Here is a 19,252-nt window from a genome sequence, read left to right on the forward strand (position 1 = left end):
TCATGTGGGTTGGTTACTGTATTGCTTGGTAAGGAACCCTGTGGTCTCTCATTAAGCTTTTCGTCCAATTGGCCCATCTGTACCTCAAGATTCCGAATGGATGCCCCTTGATTTCTAAAATTTGTCCTCGTCTCATTCATGAATCCCGTTGTCTCCTGCATAAATTTCCCAAACATATCTTCCAACTTTGTCACTCTTTCATCTCCCGGTTGATTAGTCACCCCTGGTTGGTTATTTGGAACTGTCCTCTGGTTCCATTGGTTATTTTGCTGGTTCTGATTTCCCCAAGCCAGATTTGGATGATTTCTCCACCCCGGGTTGTATGTGTTGGAGTATGGATTGTTTGGTTGTCTCTGATTGCCTGCCAAGTAATTCACTTGCTCCGTTGATGAAGATGACGAAGCAAATGTGTTCCCAACTTGACATTCGCTGCTCACATGGTTTCCTACACAAAAATCACACATTAGTTGAGGTGCTTGAATAGAGTTTACCTACATAGTTCCCAACTGTTTTTGAAGTGTAGTGAATTGGGCTAAGATGGCTGTGAAGGCATCAACTTCATGAAGACCCGAAGATTTCCTTGTTGTTGCTCTCTCGTTTGGTCTTTGATAGTTGTTGCTTGCAAAAACCTCAAGCAAGTCATAGGCCTCTTCTGGTGTCTTATTCTGCAAAGCTCCTCCTGAAGTTGCATCCACCATGGTTTACACATTACCCATCAATCCATTGTAGAAAGTTTGGACTTGAAGCCAAACTGGCAACCCATGGTGTGGACATTTCCTCATCAACTCCTTGTATCTCTCCCAAGCCTCATACAATGACTCGAAATCATCTTGTAGAAATGATGTGATATCATTTCTCAATTTTGCTGATTTAGCTGGAGGAAAGAACTTGGTAAGGAATTTCTGTGCTAGATCATTCCAAGTTGTTATAGTCCCCGGTGGTAATGCCATTAACCACCCCTTGGCTTTATCTCCCAATGAGAATGGGAATAACCGCAGCCTAATAGCATCATCCGAAACTCCATTCGACTTAAAGGTGTCACAAATTTCTAGGAAATTTGCAATGTGCTGATTCGGATCTTCCTTAAAATCACCATTAAATCTAACCGACTGCTGGATCATTTGGATGATTTTCGGCTTGATCTCGAAGTTGTTTGCTTGCACAGTAGGTCTAGTAATACTTGACCCACTTCCATTCACTGTGGGAACTGAAAATTCCCCCAGTGTCCTGTTTTCTGGTTCAGCCATTTCAACAACTATTTCTTCTGCTTCAACAACTAAATCCTCTCTTTCTCTTTTCTCTCTGTTATGTCGTCTAACGGTTCTCTCAATCTCAAGATCAACAGGAACCACTGGTTGACGTCTCGTTCTTCGCATAAATTGCAAAAATAGAACTGAAGGAAAGTGAGATCACAAACCAACTGAAAATGAAAAAAACAAAAATAAAAATTCCAATCTAGCTAACTATAGACAGACTCAATGTTAACTTAAAACAAATCCCCGGCAACGGTGCCAAAAACTTGATGCGTGTTTCCTACAACATGCAACATGTAGCAAGTATACTAATCGCACAAGTAATATAATGATGAGTGAGTATCGTTCCCATGAGGATTGTTAGCTAAACACTAAGTATTCTACCATTTTCTAGTTGGAGCAACCAAAATATTTGGATTGATGGGAGCTATTTCTAATTAATCTGAAAAATAAAATTTAAACTAAAGTTATCTACGAATGCAAGATGAAAATCACGGAAAGTAATAAATTCAAGTAAAACGGTTAGGGTTTTGACTTCATTCGGATTTTATGGGTTAAACCTAAAAATTACACTACATTCACATTCATATGCATTGATTGTAAACTGAACTCACTAGGGTGTTAAACATACCTTCTCAGGCTATGTTTTCCTACTCTTCCTTTTTAACCTTCCGCACCCAACAAATTGAAAGTTAACAATTCCAAACTCATTAAGCAAAAGAATTCTACAATGATTTCATTAATTCTTGAATATATCTCTAGCATCCAATACTATAATGGTGATTACCCAAGAAGCCTAACATGAATTATTTCTCAATCTCATCATGTTCATCACATAAAACATTTAAAACTCAGAGTAAACACACAATCAAAGCATTTTCATATGAACATAACATGATCAATAACTTAACCCATTAGAAATCCGAATTACAATCAAAACCCTAACCCAAAATGGGTTAGTTCATAGCTAAATGAACACTACAAATACGAAAAACGAAAATAGCCAAGTTCAACATAATGGAAAAAGTGAGAGAGGACAAGAAATCTCCCCAAATGATGAATCCTTCAGTTAAAAATCGAATCTTCCCCCTTCTAATCGCTAAAATCTTTCCAAACTAAAGCAAGAACAATGAAAAAGTGGCTAACCTTACTTCTTGGATGACCTTTGGCAAAAAGGTTAAGTGTCCGTTTTATACCTCGCCCTAAATTTCTCAGAAAAACCCGCATAAAGTAAACTGTGTGTTTTACAAAACCGGGATTTACGACTATCGCTGCGGCGAAGAAAGAAGCANTGATCCAATGGGCCATGGAGCTCAGCCAATATGATCTCAATTACACTCCAAGGACCGCCATCAAAGGTCAAGCGTTGGCAGACTTTATCTCAAAATACTCCTACCAGCTGAAGGAGAAGCTAATCCTATCAGAATCACCTGGTGAGAGTGAAACTTTATTGACCGAGCAAACACTAGAAGACTTGGTCACCTAGAGCCTATACATCGACAATTTGTCAAATGAAAAAGGTTCGGGTGCGCGACTATTGCTCGTTAGCTTGAACGAAGAGAAAATTCTAGGTGACGTAAGATTCAAATTCTCCGCTTCGAACAACGAAGCTAAGTATAAAGCTTTGCTTGCTGGCATATGGCTAGCCAAGGAAATGGGAGTAGAGTCAATCAATATCTCTAATGACTCTTAACTCGTGGTACTCCAAATCCTTGGGGAATATCAAGAAAAGGGAGAGAAAATGATCCCCTATCTACGAAAACTAATAAGCGAGTTGAGCACCTTCAAGCAATACTCAGTTAGACAAATCTTCAGGGAACAAAACTTTGTGGCTAACACTTTAGCTTGCCTAGCATCGGTGATAAACAACAGAGCAAATTCCATCCCCTTTAGATTCTTATCGTCTCCTAGCATAGACACGTCAAATCAGATGGTGATAATGGTCAAGCAAGAAGGTTCGTGGATGGACCCCATCATTGCTTACATAAAAGATAGGATACAGCTCGATGATAGATCAGAAGCCTGAAACCTCTGTGCCATATAAGCTTGCTACACTCTGATGAACAACAAGCTATACAAGTGAGGATACAACACCCTTTTGTTACGATGTGTAACCCAAGGTAAAGCAAACAACATCCTAACAGAGATCCACAACGGCATGTGCGGGAACCACATCAGCGAACGATCGCTGGTCTACAAAGTTCTTAGACAGGAGTATTATTAGCCAACCTTCTACGAAGACGCTACAAGCTTCACACGTAGATGTGATAAGTGTCAACGATTTACTATGATTCCTCGAGCCCCTCCATAGAGCTCGTCATGCTGACAAGCCCATTGTCATGCGCCATGCGGGGAATTGACCTAATTGGGCCTTTTCACCAAGGAAAAAGTAGAGTCAAATTTATGATGGTCATTGTCGACTACTTCACCTAATAGGAAGAAGCTAAAACACTGGCAATGATTACCACCTATAAGATAGAAAGCTTTTATACACAAGAATATTATCTATTGTCTTGGTATACCACATGCTATCATTATGGACAACGGAAAGCACTTTGACAATGAAGAATTCCAGGCTTTTTATGATGAGCTTGGCATAAAGAAGAAATTCTTGGTAGTCTATCACCCTAAGTCCAATAGGCAGGTCGAAGTCGTGAACAAAGTCATCAAGCATACCTTGAAGGCTAAGCTTGATAAATCCAAAAGAAACTAGGTGGAGCAACTTCTTGTAGTAATATGGGCCTACTGGAAAACTACAAGGACCGCGATGGGAGAAACCCCTTTCTCCCAAGTCTACAGTTGTGAAGCTATGGTCCTAGTAGAAGTTGAAGTCAACACATTCCAATGCAAAGCATTCAATACATAAAATAACGATGCACTCATACACTTGAGGCTAGATCTCATCGAAGAACATCGAAATAATGCTCAACTACGCGTGGCTTCATACAATAGCAGGACAGGAAATACTTTAACTCGAAAGTCATGAATTGGAGCTTAGAAGTGGGAACCCTTGTCCTACAAAAGGTCCTTTCGAACACCAGAGAGCCAAATACCAGTGTGCTCGAACCTAATTGGGAAGGTATATTAGAGAAAATTACACTAGGAACCTTCCATCTAGAGTTGGTCAATGGCTCAAGAATCCCTAGAGCCTGAAATGTCGAGCACCTCCAAAGATACTATCAATAGTAGGCTCTACCCCCACACGAGAACGAGCCTGCTCTACAACAACATGGTGTTTCACAAGAAATACCTATCTTAACTTGAGGTCTTCTATTTAAGATGGTGATACAGTTGTAACTTAGGAGCCAAGACTCCCATGAGAGCAACATTGCCAAAACTTAAGCTTAGAAGAGGGGCCAACTCCCACAACTCCATTATGAATGATTCAATGAAGCATTTTCTCTAGCCTCAACCTGATTTTGAGATGCCAAGGAAAATCCCTTTTTACCTTGGCAAAACATACTAGAATGAGGCTAATGCCCAAACCTAAAAAGTAGCCTGGAGGTGGATCCGCAAATACAATTTGACAGTAGCCCTTTCGAGTGGCTCACACTGAAAACAAACTCAAAGGCCACACTCACAAAGGGCCATCATACTAACCCCGCTAACGATGTTGAGATGACATGACACCCAAAACCTTGAGACACAAGTATACACACTACCCTACGATGAGCAACAGTGAACCTCGAACACACTCACAATAAGCCTACCATATAGCTACCTAAAGCAAGCAGAAAATCTACTCAGAAGTAATAAAGGTATTTTATTTATGTCAAGTTTTATTTATAATAGTGAGCATTGAGTACATGAGCAAACAAAAAGAGCAAAAACCTAGTTATAGTCGAGGAGACGGCACAAGAACACCTTTAGGGCTAGGGGCAACCTCGAAAGCCTCCTTGGTGAGAGCAACAATATCAGACACTTTAAGCTTAAACTTTGCTGAATCCACCAGGCAATGATCTAGGAGAAACGAGAAATCAACGTTAGGGTTTCACTCCTAGAAGGACGTCATGAGGGACATTGTGCCCTCCCATGCAATGATCTGCTAGGCCTTCCTCTCCTTAACTATAACCACATCTAGCCTGGCCACCTCATTTTCAAGCTCAGAAACCCTTACTCGAGATTCCATCAAAGCTTCCTTGAGGCACTTGTTCTTTCCCCAAAGATTGACAAACCAAGACTGATGTGTACTCTTTTCCACCTCGAACTCCTCTCGGAGATCTTCAAACTCCTTTGTTTTTGCTACCATGGCCTCAACCCACTCCGCTATCTCAACCTTAGAGACATTGAGCTCAACTCCATCTCATTGATTTATGTTGATGAGGTCTTTTTTACCTTCTATAGCTTGACATAGATGTTGTCAGCGTTGCTCAGTGCTGTGAAACTCCCTTGATGAAACATCCTAATGATGTTTGCACCTTGCATGCCACATACGCTAGAGATGTTAGCCAGCAATAAAAGAGTCGAAAGCAAAGCTCTTAATAAGGCAAAACTTACCCTGGAAAGCATTTGGGAGAGAGCCAGTAGCATATCTAGGAGAGGTAGCTTCCCATCTTCCTCAAACATCTCCGAGGTAATCAACTCCTACAACATGGCCATTGTGAGAGAGATATGCTTGGTAACCGTTGAAGTCCTTGGTTCCCTACGCTATCCTGCCAACTTAGAGGATTCTCCATAGCATCCATCCTAGATCTTTTCTGGGAAACCAATGCGAGGACTAACTCCATGTTGCCACGTTCGCCTCTCTCCACCGCTGGGGGAGCAATCCACTTCCTAGGTCTACTAGACTCAAGAGGCCCCAAGTTTAACTACACTAGAGTTGGAGGTTGAACAGTCTTCCGAGGTCACATCCCTACACAAGTAAACATACAAGGTTAGTTCACCTGTATATGAATGATGAAACAAGATAAGCAATCTCCACTCATCGGTCTTCGAGGCCTTGGAGGCAACGGTTCAAAATTTCATGACTGTAGGGGAAAAGCCGTAGTGATTCAGTCTTGAGTAAACAAACTCTCCACTTGGTGTTTCTCTAATGGAAGCAAGTAGAATAATCAAACCCAATACAAGGAACCCTTAAAGATCTCAAGTTATTTGCAACTAGCTGCAAAAAAACAAGTAAACAAAGTTAGTAAGGGCACTCACACCCAACAAACCACAATCACAAAAAGATGGGCACCTATTGTCTTCCTCGAAGGCACGTTACCCATTCTAGAGACAGAAGAAGTAGTCAAAGCTCCAATTGTCAACTTTGCTTGGGGTCCCCCCACTAATCCTTAGGAACCAGGCTGAGCCACCCTAGAAAGGTAATACAACCCTCATTTGCTCTTCTTCAAACTATAGGTATAAATGAGCTTAGTCACCCTAAGGTTACCCAGGCGAGCTTCTTAGAAATCAATGTACATGCCCACCAAATACATGCTAGAGTTGGCTATCATTTGCAACAGAGTTATCTGAAACCGTTGTAGGACTATAAAGATAGAAGGTTAAGGCAAGACCGATACCCCACACTACAGCAAGACTTTTTACATCACCGTCAAGTCGTTAGGCTAGCTATCTAGTGGATAGCCTTCTATCACTCGTAGCTCGATAGGCCCATAGTCCTCACGGATCCTGTCAAGCTTGCCCTTTCGCAATGAGGTAAGGAATTGACTAGTCGATGCTTCCATCTTCATTGTGGCAACTCCCTCGTAAGAGTCTTCACCTTCTACTCTTGCTGTGATATCCTCAGCACCATAGGAGGAACTCACTTCAAACCCTTTAGCCCCCGAGGACAGCCACCTCTTTAGAACCACTCTCAAGGCCTGCATCGACAACTTGGTTGCTGCTACTGGCTATCTGATAGTCATTTCTAGATAACTTGGCACAAGTAGCTTTCCTAATTTAATAGCCTATCCTTAGCATCGACGATACGCCCTAGCCAAGAGATACTGGTGAGAAAAGCAGATGCAGAAAAGAAAAAGGGAAGAAACAACTTACTAGGGAAAATGTTGGATGGATGTCGTCAAGATATTCACAAAGCTGCCACACACTCAAAGTTGAAAAGAGGGTATAGTTTGGGAAGGAAACTCTCAAATCTCAGATATACGAGACTCAAGTATGGTGTGCCCTTTTTGTAAGAATACTAGACCAAGATCAATTGTGACCCTTTATCAAATCCACGTATCATCATCTGAATCGGGAAGAATAATAGTCATCATGATAATCGAGGTGTCACCCTGGCACACAAAGAGACAAAAGCCAACCAAACTGCATCAACATGCTGATTTGCCTGACTATTCGTTAAATGTAAGATGAGACCGATGTCTGTACTATGGGGGGTACCGACTTTCTTTTTCTTCTCTAGTAGGCAGTATTTGAACCAGGGTTCAATTCTTTCTGGTTTAACTCTCCCTGTCTTTCTCCTAAGACTGCTGTACAATCCCCCGAATTCTAGCTTCCTCAAGGGTAGGGGGAGTAGGTTCTGGTGGGTTAGAAGGTTCCCCTTATACTCAAGCTCTTACTACTTGCTCGGGTTCTACGTCTATCTACAAAACAACCACATTTAATCAATCATGACACTTTAAGTAAGGAAGAAAATTAACTTACAACAGTCGTATGGAAGTCGCGGTGATGAGAATGGCACACTGTCAAATCCCAAAATCTTGCTCTGATACCAAAAATGTAATGACTTCTTTCTACTAGTATACTTTAGAATATATGCAATAAAAAATATACATACTTAGCATATGAAAATAGTAAAAAAAAATTCTAACAAAAATTAACTAAGGGCTATAAAACATAATTTAAATACGTAACTACTCCGTGTGGGCGTTACAGGGTATTTCGGTAATCTCACAGTGCAATTAAATTTGCTGAGATTGTAGCCTTATTTAATTTAATATTAAAATTAAATAAGTGAGATTATTTAAATATGTGTTCGCATATATTTAAATAATTATTGTTTGTGTAAATGTTAATATATATTTATATATATTAATTGAATTGAATTGAAATAATAATAATAAAATTAAAATATCTAAATGGGGCTGTTGGACATACGGGTGTTTTGGTTGGGTGCCCCAGCCTATTCCATGATGGAATAGGGCATTGTGTGCACTATATAAGTGCAGGATTTTTGTGAAATAAAATAATTCATTCAATCATTTTAAAAATTCCAACCCCCTTTTATCTCTACCCACGCCAGATTGCTTTTGTGTTGAATCAATATCACTTGATTCTTGTTCTTGGTTTTTAAGGCTAAAGAGGATCTAGCAAATCCATCTTTAGTTCCTTGGGGTATCTTGTGTGGGACTACCGTTGATTCGATCCTAACCTTGGATCGGTAGCAAAACCATTAGAGACAAGTTGGAGGAGCCTTCAAACGTGCGTATGATTCTTAACTCTAAACTGATTTCTGTAGGTTTTGATTTAATGTATAAACTGAAAAATTGTGCCTGATCTTGGTTCTAAGGAACGATCTATGTTATATATAATTTTGTTTCCGCTACCATGACTTGATCGTTTCCTAACATACACACTTCGATAATTCCTTGATTTGTTCTTTTTTTTTCTTTTTTTATTCTTTTTCTTTTTTTTTTATTGTATTATTTATTTATTTTTGAATGAAACTATAGTTAGGAAGTAAGGATATTACAATCATTCCCCTTGTTACCTTGATATTCACAATACACCATAACCCCCAACCAATATTTTGATACCTTCAAAATTTTGAGAAAGAAAGACACTTTAAGCCACCACAAACACTCTCACTTTCAATAAATTATATAAATCCTCTTAAAAATCACGGGTTGAGTTGTGTGTTTAAGGGTTAAAAAGGATGTTATTGTGACGTAAATGATAGAAAATCAGGGCTTATATAAATTCAATATTGGCACAACGGGGGTGACTAGAGATAATCAAACATAGGGTTGGCTTGAAAGGCACAAACGGTCCAAAGATGGCCTAAATCATTTCTTAAGTCATGTGTCGTCTAGGATTTCACCTCAAGTGGTCATCAAATAGGTTCTAGAATTTGGGGATCTCAAACAATGCATAGGATAATCACACACAAAAATCCCTAAATGCTAGAACTAACCCAGCTTACAAAACCACATTCATGAGAGTCTCCAAACTTAAGCAAAACCAACATTCAAAATTATCCTAAACTAAAGTAAAATTTGACTGTTCTAAATGTCTAGTCATTGCAATCGTGTTGTTATCATTGACATATAAATTAATTCAGAAAAATGAAACACACTAAATTAAAAATAACATGAAAACACACCAAATCTCAAAAAAAATTCCACAAAATTAAAAAAAAAAAAATTCAATTAAGAGAATTCAGGAAAAGGGAACTTCCCCACCCCCAACCTAAAGCCTACATTGTCTTAATCTAACAATTAGAAAGAAAAAACAGAGAAGCAAAGAGAAAGTTACCCCCTTTTAGAGACATCACCAGAACCTGTGTGGTGCTGTGGTGCCATTTGCATCACGCCGTGGCATGAAAGTTGCTGCCACAAATTGCTTATGTCTCTCTCCTTGCTCCACCGCAGCATAAAATATTGCGCACGAGGCATGAAGTTCTTTTCTATTAAACAACTAAAACCATAAAATACAACGAAATAACCTAAAACAAAACAACAAAAACATTGAAAACACTTGAAAAACCTAAAGAAAATAAACCGTAAATGAAATTAACATAAAATTCAAGTAAAAGTGGAAGTTGGGTTGCCTCCAAGAAGCACTTATTTAACGTTTAGGTAGACGGCATGCGTGATCTATCAGGCTCAATCATTGGAATATGAGGGAAATGCCAAGGAATTGAAAATAAGGAACTCCACAGTTCATCCAAAGCTATCATACTGAGCTTGCCATTCTGACACAATTCACTGTCTTAGTTATAGCCATAAATGGCGCGGCCAGCAAAATGGGAAAATCTCCATCAGAGTTGATGGCTTCTCCATATCTAAGACTACAAAATCAACAGTAATTATCAATTTATCAACTTTAACCAAGACATTCTCTACAATACCTCTGGGATTTTAATTGAATTGTTAGCCAATTGTAGAGACATGTTGTTGGCTTTAATTCCCAAAATCCTAATCGTAGATAAGGGAGTAATGCATGAGATTAATGCTTGCCCCCAAATCTAGCATTGCTCGTTCTTCCTTTTATCACCCATGGTAAAGTTGACGATGAAGCTACCTAGATCTTTCAACTTGGTGGGGAAAATTCCTTTGAAGCACAACACTTACCTTTTCTGGAACCATAACTTTTTCATGGGTTCAAACTTATGCTTGCAAGTAATCAAATCCTTCAAGAACTTTGCGTAAGCTGGTATATTCCTCACACATAAAGCAAGGGTAAGTTCACATTAACTTTAGATAAAATATCATAAATTTCAGAGAATGACTTATCCCATTTGTTTCTTCAATCGGTCGAAAAAGGAATAGGTGGCAGCATAAGCCTTTGGGGGAGCAACGATGGGGTTGATCTCCTCATTTTGAATGGATACACTTAATTGTTCTCATTCACTTATCTCCCCTACATAATCAATTAAAGGCTTATTAGATTCATAATTAATTTCCTTGTGAATTACTTACCACTTTGGAGCACTGGTGACGTTTTCGCTGGCTTAGGTTGGCTGGTAATTTCCCAGGAACATGACCTTGTACTGCCTCTGCCTATCTTCATATCTGAACCTTAGCTTTCTAATGGACGTCTCTTACTGCTGAAACCTTTGTTCAAATTTTGTTGGTACTGTTGAGAAACGTTAATAAAATTATTCAGTGTCACTTCCAATGAGGGCTTCTGCAGTTGATTATTAGATCTCGCTTGTTGCTGATGTTGCTCCAAGAAAAAATTGGGAGACTCCTTTGCCCTGGATTATAAGTATTGGATAAGGATCATGAGGCCTTGGGGGTTGTAGGAATTCATCATATTAGCTTGCTCACAAACTCTGGAAAATTTCCACGAGAAGGACAAACCATTAGTTGCATGACCAACAATACCACAAATAGCACATACCTCGTTGGAATTTCTTAGCGCTTGTCCCATCATCATGTTGCACATAGTTTTATTGCTTGGTCAATTCTGAAATTTCCAATCAGTGTAGTATTTACTTCATATATCCCTCTAGATCTACCTGTAACACTTTTTTGCTGCGTTGGCTCCAAGCATCGTAAACTCATTCATCTCTGTGTAGTCTTCTCTCCCATAGCATCACCTACAACATTATCAACCATGGCTTGACAAGCGTATGTCAGTCCATCATAGAAAAATTGATTTAGTAACTCTAAAGGATATCTATGATTTGGACACTAAACTAAAAACAATTTAAAATGTTCCCAAGCTTCATGGAATAGCTCACCTTCCATTGTGGAGAAGGTAGCAACCTTACCTCTAAATTCTGTAGTTTGGATGAGAATAGAATTTACGATGAAATTATTATAAATGCATCCAGGTGGTAAGTGAAGTAGGAGTTAATGACATGAACCATGTTTTAGCCACATTCTTCAATGTGTAAGGAAAACAAGCATCTGTAACGATCTTCTGTCAAAATCTGCAAAGGAAAAGTTTGAAAGTAGAATAAAAATCATGAATAAAGGTAAGTGGGTCCTTTGTGGCTATGCCATGGAATGACAATAACATTTGAAAGTGAATATGCTTCAGTTTTTATTCCTGCTACCTCATGAAGCACTCTGCAAGATGGCAAAGTTCCTATGGTAGGCACATGCATACTCCTTCATAGGACAAGGTAGTTCCGCATTATCTCTAGCTCTGACTTGAATCTAACAAACTCTGAATCGATGACTTTTCAGGAAGTTATGGTTCCTTCCTCTTTCTACCAATCAAATCCACTTATCCACATAGGAATAGTTCTTATCTAGTGATCAACGACCTTGCATTCAAAAACAAAACCACACAACGAAAAGAAAAACAAAAGAAAAAAAAAAACAATCCAAATAAAAATAATACAAATTTAAATAACAATAATTAAAGCACGGTTATCAAGAAAACTAAATAACTTAAAACAAATCCCTGGTAACAGCGCCAAAAACTGAATAACATTTTTATCCTAGCAAGTGCACGAATCACTCTGTAGTCTAGTGTGCGAAAGCAAGGGTTGATCCCTCAAAGATTTGTAAGCAATTTACTAATCCTAATAACTATGCTTCAATTAAAAACTAATAACTAGAATTAATAATAAGAATTACAAAAAATCACTTAGAAGCAAACATTGAATAAAACTAAAATTAAATAACTATTAAAATATCTAAGACCAATTGACCAAAACTAGGGCTTCAATTCACCATAATTATCCAGCTCTATGTCAAATGTCTCTCATTGTTTATCAATTCAGTCTCTAAGGTTCTGATTCACTAAATCAAGGTATTACCGTAAGGCGTTCGGGATTAACTTAGTATTTTTAACACAAGACTAGCTAGGGCGTATAGTCTAGCCTATGAATTAAAAACCCATTAAAAATCAGGAGTACTCGAAATCATGAATAAAGGTGCACCTGTTGAGGCATATGCACAAATACTAAATCATTCAAGAATTCATGAACCAATTAATATTTGCAGGGCGTATGCACAAATACTAAAATTCATTCAATAATCTCAAAACAAACACCTAATAATCACACTACTTGTCGTCACACAATAATGAAAATTAAAGGTAGAATAAATACGTGAATGAATCTAGATTTCCATTGAATTGATAACAATAAATATTGTTTAAACATAGAGCTTCCAATTAGGCTACATTAGATCCTAAATAAGAGTTTAGTTACACATTGACATTAAAGAGAGCAAACTTGAAATTCCCTAAAACAACATGAATAATCAAACCCTATGAAGAATCTCCTTCTCTTTCTGATAAAAAAGTAACTCTCAATTTTGGTCAAAGGTTATCCTAAAATAAATTACAAAGTCCATTTATACTTTTCCTTTGCTAGGGGTGTTTTTGGAAAAATACAAGTCCAAGTCGAAGTTGGAAAAGGTGAGGTTTTATTTTTCTCGCGATCCATGCCACGACGCCAAATTCTTCACAATCATAAAACTTTGTCACGCCATGGTGACAACTTCTTCATGCCGCCGGCATGAACTTTCTGTCCAAATTCAACTTCTCACGCTGCGACAAAGAAAAATCATGCCGCGGTGCAGAAAAAACCATACCGCAGTGCCATCCAGTAATTTTCACATTCTTTCTTTTGCTTGACAATCTGACTTCTCTCTTTAGCACGTACAAACTTCAACCACTGTGTGAGCATAAATTCATCACTTTTTCCCCTAAAAACATGAAACTCATACACATACCCGTGATTCTGGAAAATAGAAATATACAAAGAAACTTGATAAAATTAATCCATGAAAGTCACGAGTTCCCCACAATCTACTCACAAAATCATGAACATATATATCATTTCATCATGATCACTGATCACCTCACCACGGAGAGGTAGTATGTCTGGTCTTGACCTTCTTCAACTTGTACAAATGGACGAGCTCCTCAACAGATGGCTCGCCCAGCTTGGCAATCATGTACGCTATATACAAACCTATGATTATGATGTATGAGTTTGCAAACAGCTAAAGAGATACGATGTTGAACGTCTCAACACGCTGTCGATGAAATGGTGAGGGGAATAGACATCCCACATCTTAGAAGGGTCTTAGAGATCGCCACCCAGCCTTTGGGGGATTCTTCGGGAGAAGCTACCAAAATCCTTAAGTGAGTTGAGGCCCATAAGTACTTTTAGTGCCTAATCCTCGACATCAATTGAGAATGCTGTGGTTCCTTCGTGGCTTATGAACTGGAGATCGCTTGACTAAGCAACGTCCAAAAAAGCATGATCGGACAAGCCTGCCACGTTAGGATCTGAGCTCCGCATGACGACCTCCTCGAAAAGCTTGGGATTATGCCACAAGAACTACCAAGCCATAAGGGAATGAACATGCGGTAATCGTGTGGTGCTTGACGAAGACATGACTAAAGCTCTTCCATTAGGTACCTGAAACAAAATGAACATGTGTCAGAGCTCAAAAAACTTGGCGACCTATCCACACTTTACTTTCAGTTCAGGCACTCGAGATAGCTCGCATCGGACAACAGACACACAAAACCTAATAGAGATTTTGGTGGCCGCCATGATAAACTTCTTAAACCCATGACCGCCAAGACACGTTAAAACCCTAATAAAGCCTAAAAGACTCAATGTGGCCAGGAAATGGCCACCCTCAAATGCAAAAATCAAGAAAACAATTAAAGGAAGGAAAAGAAACTTTAACGGAACAAGAGAATAGGATGAACTGCCGGAAAAGGCACCATGAAGATGAAGCAGCGACAAATAAGTAAGAACATCTGAGAGTTTTACAAGTGAGTAAGCTTTGATGAGTTCCCCTCGCTTTTATAGTGCTTTGCAGGGAGACGAAAGGGGGGGGTTCGATCGCAGCCGTCAATCTATAATGAATCTCGACCTCCATTCATTGAGCAATCTAGGCCTTTGAACTTGGCCACGTGTCAATCATCCACGAGGTGATAACCGTTAGACGCCATAATCATAACCGTCGCTGCAGTCACCTCAACTTCACATGTGGACAAATATAGTCGCCTACATGCGATGAAAAGTAACTATCGAAGGCTGCCGCATTTAATGCGACATGACCGCGTTGAATTACATAAACTACCCTTTCTTTTCAAATTCCAAGTTTGTCAGAATATCATAGAGGAGAAAAGGTCCACGTGTGGAGTACGTTGATAGGCAGAGCGACTCTCAAGCTCGACTAATATGCATCCAATGCCTACGATGAAGTCGAGTGATATCAAATAAAGCAAAAGTATTCGAAGCTCAAAACAGACAGAACACTAGGGGGCAGATGTTGTGTTTGATTTTTCAACAAGACAGAGTATTTTGAGGTTATAGCCGATCCAAAACTAGCTCAACTCTACCGATTGTTCAACCCACACAAAACTGTCGAGTATAGCTCGACCTAGCACAAAGCTAGTCACAACCAATCCTTGCAGTTGTAACCATTCACAGATAACTTAAATCCAGATATCTCAAGAAGGATCAGATCGACACAATCTTTGGCACATCAAGCACCCAATTGCGACAATATTAAAGTTGCATTTCAAACTTAATTGTAATCCTTTATTTTTCTCTCTTTCCTTTGTACAAATTCTGTATATAAACCCCTTCCAATGACGAGAAAAGGCTTAGCAAATATCTCTAGGATTGTATTGTAAGCTCTCACAGTGAATACAAGAACAGTGAACATAGGCTCAAGAGTTCAACTCGCCGAACTACTTTAAAATTTTCTTTGCCATTTTTATAGATTTATTATTTACTCAGTACCGGTTACCCATAATCACATACACATCAATTCCGATCCGTCAAGGTCGATCGAATCACCTTAGTTGGTGTAATTCTTGCATCAACAATAACGAATTGTCTTTAAGTGATTTTAGGGTCCATAGTTATTTTCCAGTGAGCTAATCTGTTTAGACAAGCTTCTCAAGCAACATAACTACCATGACTTTTTCTTTCCCTTTTTTGCATAAGTAACTCTTACTCAAAAAATAAAATAAAAATAAATATACATAGGCAAATGAGGAATAAATCAGCCATTGTTACCTAAATAAATCATTCAGTTAATATGATGTAATTGTTACGCCATCAATTTTAATTTTCATTTTACTATCAAAGTTCTTTTTGTAATAAAATTTATGTAATAGGTTACTTGTTTAGGTATAATATTAATCATCCAATTTGATTATAATTTCAATACGCATAAAGATTTAACTCTATGGGTGCGTTTAGTTCAGGAAATGTTGTATTATTGGGAATGTTATATTAATAGAAAGATAGATTACCTTAAGATTACTGAGAATGTTTAGAAAAATGTGTTTGGTTAGGTTGAAATAATTGGTGGGTATGTATATTGATATGTTTGGTTGGAGGAATAAATTGGTGGGTATGTTATATAGATTACTAAATTGCCTCCTTTTAAATATTAATAAAATATTATTTGTGGTTATTATTTTTTGAATATTTTTAACCCCTACATTGAGATTTTGCAAAAACACTCCAGTCATAAAAGTTTAATTTCTAACAAAATCAACCCCATCCACCCCAAGCCACGACCAATATCGGCCACCACCACCGGAAGTTTTCCGTAACGATGCACGACTATCGAAAATGGCCAGTCATGCTTCGATATGGCCACGGATTTGGCCGGAAAACAGTTAGATCTATTCCCTCCATTTTCGATCAAATCAATGGTCATTAAGGCTAGATTGTAGCCGTTGCCTGCCATGGATTTGGCGTTAACAAATAGATCTATTTCGATGAATGACGTCATTTGGCCGGTTAAGCCAGATATATTCTAACTGGAATAGATCTAGTCGTTAACAGCCATGGATCTGGTATTTTCGTCTAGAACTATGACATCTGGCCATTTTCGGCCATCGATCTAATTGGAATGGTAGATCTGGCCAATCATGCGTCGTTGGTGGACGATGAAGGTGGTTGGGCGGCGATAGTGGTGGCTAGGGGTGATGGTTATCCGGATGGGCATCAATTGTTTTAAATATAAAGACTTTATTGTCCATAAACTTAATTAATAGGGGTAAAATTGTAATGGCAAGTTCATGTAAATTAATTTCAAATAAGTGTATTATTTCCAAAAATTTTAATAATTAGGGTAAAATTATAATAAAATTAAGATTACCAAGTAATTTAAAATACTTAAGAAAATGGAGACGATCAGATATCATCTATATAACCTATAATAATTATTATTGGTTTTGAAAGATTACAAAATTTTTATATACTTGAAACCAAACGTTGTAATTTAAGTAATATAAGAAGACATTAGTCAGTAATAAGGAAATACCCCAACCAAACATACCCTATGAGATAGAACAAATTTTTTATAAAAAAATTATTGTAGTATATGTATACTAAAACCTGAAATTTCCACAAAAGATAAACCAAAGAGCAAAAACGACCACGACCACCAAGTCAAGGCCAAATTATAAAACTGTATCAGCAGTCACCACTAGACTAAGATTGTAACACTACCGGTCCTCCAGTATTGATATTTAGCCCAGCAGTCCAGAACTTACTGGGCGGGCCTCGTAGTTTTATTACGCAATGTAATCCTTATCAAGATCAACTGGTTTCAAGATTTTAGTTTAATCCTCATTTAATTTATCAGGTATCGAAATCGGTTTTCCTCGTGCGTCTTAAAATGGTTTGTTAAGTTAATAATTTAAAGGATATTCAAACCATTTACACAAAATCCAAAGTTGAGTTGACTTACAGTTACCAATATTCCTTACCTGATTTAACAAAGAATGTAGTTGAGACCTTCACCTCCTAATTTCCCTCTCAAACAGACTCATATTTTCCTATATATATAATATATATATAACACCACTTTATCAAAGGACACTCACATTCCGCAATTTCATTGTTTCGGTAAGAAATTCATATCATGTCTTCAAATCATACCAAATGGTCAGGCTTCGTATGTTTGCTTTTGCTGTTGTATTTCTTCTTTTTAGAAATGCAGATTGTGGGCAAATTGTTCGGACCTTGCCAGGCTATACCGGTACTCTTCCTTTCAAAATTGAAACGGGTAAGTAATGAAACTTTCACTTGACATAGTGTTGTGCGGTTTGTATTAATCAAGTGAAGTAAGTTTTAAGGGGTATTCAAAACTCAGATATGTGAGCGTGGGGCAGTCAGAGATCTTTACTTGTTCGTGGAGTCGCAAGGAAATCCTGAAGTGGATCCTGTTCTTTTTATATAGTGGAGGCCCTGGCTGTGCGGTTTGAATGGCTTCTTCTTTAAACTGGTATGCTCATTGTCTCTTCATATGATTAATTTCAGAATGTTTAACTTATTAACAATGGCCTTGAGTCTGTAATAATTTTAGGCCCGCTACAGTTTAATGGAACTGATTACACTGGTGGCTTGCCATCGTAATTTGTACCCCTACACATGGACAAAGGTGCAGAAATTTTCAGCTATTTATGGCATTAATTTCATTAGCAAAATGATAGTTTATGATTGATAATGGTGATAAATTTTATGCAGATGCGAGTTAAATATTTGTGGATGCCCCTGTTGGCTGGTTACTCCTATTCAACAAACGCATCAGATTACAGTATCACAGACTTAGAACAGCAAATCAATCTCATGTTTTTATAAGAAAGTGAGTGAAGTTCTTATGAAATAGGAGTAACAGAAACACCATAGAGTTCTTGTGTACTAATTTTCTTCATTTGAATTCAATTAGTGGTTTAATGAGCATCCTCAATTCATCCCAAACCGATTTTTCGTATTACTGATTCTATTCCGGTACTCGCTCCATCATCAACAAAAAATATGGATGGTAATTAATTTCCCTGCATCAAATTCTGTTTCTTCACCTTGTTCATTTTAGTTGATTAATTTAGCTAAAGTGTCAACTATTCATCACTTTTGCAGATAATAAAGCCGGAGTGGAGCCAAAAATAAGTTAGTGGTAATGATCTTGAACACATACTATAGTTTAGCCTGTTGATTCATTGTATTATAAACTAAAATTTCTTTTCTCCTGTGATAATCAGGGAATTATAAGTGGCTCACACATACGGATGGCAAACTTGAAGAAATTACAGAGTACTCAAGCTCATCTACTCGGACTTTTATCTAGCAGTTTATGAGGTGAGTATAAAACCAACAAATTGTATGACTACTAAACCTAAGCAAAAAGTTATAATTTGTTTTCTTCGATTTACAGTCAGCGAAAACAAATTGCAACGACACTTACTATGATGTGGATGCTAGTACCGGGAGTGCGGATTGCCTTGAGGATCTTGAAGAAATCGATAATGTCGATGAGTGATCAATTTGTTTCTTTTCTTAAACTGAACATGATTTCCTTTTAGGCATTGATATATTTAAATTTTGCAGTGCCTTGAACAAATAAATACGGAAATGGTGTTGGCCCCCAAGTGTGTACAAT

General features: G+C 38.0%; 1 non-coding gene across 1 annotated transcript; it reads left to right on the forward strand.

The window, feature by feature from the left end:
• Window positions 1-756: 756 nt before the first annotated feature.
• Window positions 757-863, forward strand: LOC116118026. The gene has a single exon (XR_004126079.1). It is a non-coding gene; the product is annotated as a small nucleolar RNA R71 (small nucleolar RNA).
• The last annotated feature ends 18,389 nt before the right edge of the window (window positions 864-19,252 follow it).

This window comes from Pistacia vera, unplaced genomic scaffold (assembly GCF_008641045.1).
Source record: "Pistacia vera cultivar Batoury unplaced genomic scaffold, PisVer_v2 Contig829, whole genome shotgun sequence".
NCBI lineage: Eukaryota > Viridiplantae > Streptophyta > Magnoliopsida > Sapindales > Anacardiaceae > Pistacia > Pistacia vera.